The following is a 5,556-nucleotide window of genomic DNA, read 5'->3' on the forward strand; positions in this document are numbered from 1 at the left end:
TAGACGTGTTACTTAGATTCCTCTGTGTTCTTGAATGTACCGTTAGTTTGTTTTTGTTGGTGGTGAGTAGTATTCCGTTGTGAGGGTATACAATATCCTGCCATCTCTCCAGCATCACTCTAAGTTTACTGCTTGATCGCTTTGTTTGAGTTGCGAAACAGTCTTACTGGGATAGTCTTGAGTTCAAAGCTTGCGGCTTAGCTGAGCTCAATCTCCCCAGGAGCTGGGGCTATATGCATGTGCCATCATGCTCAGCTTGGCTCATATATTCCCTGGCTGATGAATATTTTTATTGCCTTTCTGCAAATGCCTTTTATTTCTGTTGCTTAAATAGCAAGAAGTGGAATTTCTAGATAAAGAGCTCGAAGTATATTTATAAGAAATTAGCAAACTTTCTTTAAAAAAAAATAAGCTTTCTACCCTCCTAGCAAGCAGTGTCTGAGGGCCCGTGGAAGCTCAGGAGCCTGCAGTGCCTGCCAATGTTCGTCCTTGTAAATTAGTCATCCTTGCCACTTTGTGATGGACTCTCCTTGCGGTTTTACTTTGTTCCCTGGACTAATGATATTGAATGTCATTTAATGCGGTTATTAGACCTTAAAATATCTTCTTCACAAACTGTCTCTTTTGTTCAGTTTGGTTGGGTTGTGTTCTTTGAATACAGAATCGATGGACTCAGTGTTGGCAAGTCATTTGCAGAGTATGTGTGTATGTAGCATATACTCTTTCTCAGCCTGTGGCCTGCTGTTTTTGTAGTCCCAACAGCTCCTTGATGACCCATTAAAAGAGCTTTAATTTTTTTTTTTAATGTGACTTGGGTCAAGTGCAGGATCCTGTAAATAGTAGGAAAGTGCTCTACCACGGAGGCCCATCCAAGCAGTAGCTTTAACCTGTCATGTTTTTATATTTCACATTTGTGTGTGTTGTTATTTTTTAGAGTTTTTACCTGTCATCACAGAGCTGTGCATCTGTGTTTCTTCTAGAAGGTTTGACTTTTTTAAGATTTGTACTCAGTCTATTATCTGTCTTGAAACTGTATTTATTTTCCAAATACGTATATAATTCATTCAGCCTTTTTTTTTTTTTTTTGGTTCCAAAGGTTTTTCTTTCCAGAGTGAGTTGAATTATGAATTAGCAATTTACTAAAACATCATTTGACTACATAAATTTTGGAAGTGTTTCCAAGCTCTCTGGTTTTTTTCACTTAATTTTTTCTTAAATTTTAGTGTTTATTTCTATCAGTATGTGCCTTGATGTATAATGACAAACTTATCATGTTATTGCTACAAAATGTCTTTATTTCTTATAGCAGATGGGTTTTTAAAGGCTACTTTATCATCTATCCACATTTTTTGTGGGTATTGTTTATAATATGTATATTTCCCCATTCTTTTATGTTCAATTAGTTTGTATTTTGACTAATACAAATGACCTTTATTTGAATCATGTTTTTTAAAGCCAGCCAGACAACCTCTATCTTTACATTTAATTGTTTAATCAATTCACATTTAATGTTGTTATTTAAATACACATTCCTTAAGAGATTCATGACATTCTTGTTTCCTGTTTTCTTTTCCTTTCTCTTGTACTGCTTTATAATCTATTTTTTGTGTGTGTGATGCGGTGGGTTAAATGAGGATCTTCTACATGGAGGTTAGCACTCAGTCACTGAGCTGTAACTATAGTCTGTCATGTGATATTTTAACTTATTTAATAACTTTTTAATTCTGAGTTTTATGTTAATGACTGCTTTACAGTTTATCATATGTGCCTTAACTTGTCAGCTTTAACTTTTTATTGGATCAGTTCTTATAGTAATATTTAAGACTATTCCTTTTATACTACTTTATTCATTTTCCTGTATTCTGTCATGTTGATTTTATGGGTAATACTTCTCTTACTGTTACAAATCAAAAGTACTTTGTTAGAATTATTATCTCACTATCTGCATGCATTTTCTTGCTCACCACAGCTTTCATCCCATAAGCCTCCTTTGTGCTATGTTGCCAAGACTATAACATTTATTTATGCTGCACGTGTTTATGATACCCATTTGTGATTACAGGCCTAATAACACATTGCAGTTGCAGTCTTTTATAGTCTTTTTTTAATTAGGTAAGGAAAAGGAAGCAAGGGGGAGGGGATCTTGACACCTGCGGAGGCCAGAGGAAAACACCCTGATGTCCTGCTTTGTCACCCTCTATCTTATTCTTTTGAAGCAGAATATCTCACTAGATCTGAAGAAGGGTTGGGGCCAGGAAGTCCCAGTGATCTTCTTGTCTCTGACCCACACAGCACGGGGCTTAAAGGCGCAAATGGCCATGCTTTTTACTTGAGTGCTGGGGATTTGAACTCACGCCCTTATCTTCTACAGCAAGCACTCCTTTTCCCTGAGCTGTCTCCTTTAGCTCTTCCAAGATATTTTGATTTTGCGAGTATGAGTAGCCTTTTCTTTATTCAGCATGACATTTTCCTGGTACAGTGATCGATTCCTGTTGAAACTCGGGACGTTTTTCATTGTGCTCTTCGGCTCTGGGGCTTATTTAAACCTTCAGCTAGATCTTCCCACTGGCTGCTTCGAGGGCAGAGGTACAAGTCCTCGTTCCCTTCTGCTGACACCTGAGGGGACCACCCCTTCCTTTTGCACAGGGCTAGTTTTCTTGCTGCCGGGGGGGGGGTGTGTGTGAGGCTGAGATGACAACCATAATCTCTCTCTAGGTGTCCTGACAAAAGGGTAAGAAGTTCTTCATCCTCAGGTGATAGGTATGAAAGGTTACAATGTTATCTCTGCCTATGCCAAAAGACTTGATACTAACCAGCTGGAGGGAATCCTGTCTTCCAGGTTGGCTCCTGTGACAGCACGCCATCGGTGCCGAAGCACCTGATTCCAATTGCATGAAGGTAAAATAGCATTGAGCTGTTGCTGGGGATGGGTGAGGCTATGTGTCTGTGTCATTTGGTTTTCATAGAGCAGTTCTTGGCTAAAAGTTTTTTTGTTTGTCTAGGCTGACCATTTCTTAATCCTCTACCTAGACTCTAGGTTCTGAGAGAAAAGTTTTGTTGGGGATTTATGCACCCCCTTTTTCTTTCTTTACCCACCTTTTTAGTGTCCATTCAGTATTCCTGTGTTGTCTGCTTCTTCAATGCGTCTAGACATATGATGGAACACAGAAGAGCCACAGACCTCACCACTGTGACATCCTGAATCCTGAGGCCCTTCATGTCCTTCTCTCTGTCGGTCAAATTCTCCTATGTTAGCATGAGGCAGGCTATCTAGGGGTGTTAGCTGTATTTGTTGGAAAAGAAAACAGGTAAAGAAGCAACTATCCCACCTCCTTGGCAGGGAAAGTTTCCCTTACCAAATGTGTGAGAGAGACTTTGTTAAAATTTCCTCCGCCTGTAGATTCATTTTTAGACAGTGCACATGTGACATAGCACTGTACGCTGCTTATAAGATCCTTACTAAACTTTCTTATTCATTCTATAAACATTTCTTAACCATTTGGAGTGTGCTGGGCCATTCCTGAGGTCCCAAAACTCAACAGTAAGCCAAATGAGTTGTCTCCCATTGTCAAGCTTATATTTTAGCAGGAGGCAGGTTGGTAATTAATCTTGTAGCAGGACAGGAAAGAAGCAAATCAGGGGGATAAGAAGCTTGCACATCAAGGTAGAGGTTCCTGATGCTCCCGGAGTTGCAGGTCATTGTGAGCTGCCCAGCAGGAGTGCTAGGAACTGAACTGAGGTCCTCTGTATGAGTTGTGCATGCTCTGAGCATCTCTCCAGCCCCAGGATCATCCTAGTTGGTTAGCCAGCCACTCCAGATAAAGTGTTTGTTGCTATTAGAATATCTGTATATATTGAAATATATACAAGCATGCTCTTTGCATGCAGCCTGCCTTGGTTCAGGGGGGGATTGATACTTCAAAACACCTCAGAGCAATGAAGAAAAAGTAAAGGGCATCATGTGAGCCTTCTGAGATGACTGTGTGTGTCTTTATTCTAATAGACTCAGAATGGGGCCGAGATCCACCTAATGTGTAAGGAAGATGAGGAAGTGTGTCACCCGGAATACCTCTGATCTCTAAGCTTCCTGCTTTAAGGGGAGGCAGAACCATTGGCTTACATATGATAGGATCCACTCGCAGCTCTGCTTAGGCAATCACGTAGTTGGGAGACAGAATAATACAGTGGTTGCCTAGTGCTTCTGGGGCCAATAGGTTAACTCTACAGAGCTTAATTAAATGTAATAATAAATGCTGACACTAAGCAGGATATTTCATTAGTCTTCATCATGGCTGAGGTGAGATATTCCTCATGATTATTTTCTAGGCTTTTACAATTCTCTTCTGCCAGGGCAAGCTGTTCATTACTAATTAGCTTTCCCACGCAGGGGAAGATGGTTTTCCAAAGTGGCCTCCTCATTAGAAAGGGGTGTCTATCTGCCACTGGAGAAGGAGAAATTGGGCTTCTCTTGCCTTATTTTTTCAACATCCTCCCAATGAACCCAAAATTTTAAGTTTCAAAAAAGTATTTAAAAAAATCAATCAAACAATGGCTATAATAAAATGTCAGTGATGTTCTTTTTTTTTTTTTTTGACACTAGGAAATGAATTCCATTTCTTTTTCCTCCTTAAAATGTGTAAGCTACTAAGGAAAGTCAAGTTCTGCAGAATGGAGGTCATCTAAACTGTTCTATCCATTCTTCATGGAAGGCAAAAGAATTCCAAGGAAAAGGGTTTCTCCCAAAATGAAATAAAGTGGATAGCCACAAAGTAATCTGACATTATGAACACTGCAAAATTTCTTTGCTGCGTCCCCACTTCCTCTCCGCCAGCCTGGGAACCCAGCTTTCACTCTGCTTTCTTCTTCATTTTACCTCCATTGCCTGGAATCGGGACCACGTTTCTCAAGCAGCCTTCACAGGCTGCGGTCTTTCCTACCCTACTCTTTCCTCCCTCTGTACCACTCCCAGAATGGTCTTCATTGTGAAATCTGGCCGGTTGGACGCATGCCCTAATTCTTCAGAGCTGTATGAGGGGACCATACCCTTCCCTTCCCCTGTCTAGTCTCATCTGCTGCCCTTTGCTCATGACATCTATGCTGTGAAATGACTGTGAAATCTCATACTTGTTTTCTCTTACAGTGGCCATCTTCTTTTCTCTATCACAGATAACTGACTGACTGCTCATCTCCGAGAAAGGAGCTCCCAGTGTCCTTTGAGAAATCTCTCTGGACTCCCAGGTAGCACCTTATGTCCTCGCCATACATTATCTTCTGTCTGAGGAAGTATACCCTTTCACATCTGTCCAAAGTGTGCCTCCGCCTCCCTGTCAGCTGAGTTCCTCAAAACAGGGCTAACTCATTTCCTTGATGACCATTCTTGTACCAAACACCTACTCAATACTCAGTAAAGCTGGGTGAGTAATATTCATGTGCTTGGTCTTTACATGGCTCATTTCTCTGACATCTCTGCATATAGTAAGTACTCAACAAAGGTTTAAGAAATAAATTTGTCCCCAAAGCATCACGGAGCTTATAATTAAAAGACAAATGAGCTTT

The sequence above is a fragment of the Meriones unguiculatus genome, chromosome 11 (assembly GCF_030254825.1).
Source record: "Meriones unguiculatus strain TT.TT164.6M chromosome 11, Bangor_MerUng_6.1, whole genome shotgun sequence".
NCBI classification, from domain to species: domain Eukaryota; kingdom Metazoa; phylum Chordata; class Mammalia; order Rodentia; family Muridae; genus Meriones; species Meriones unguiculatus.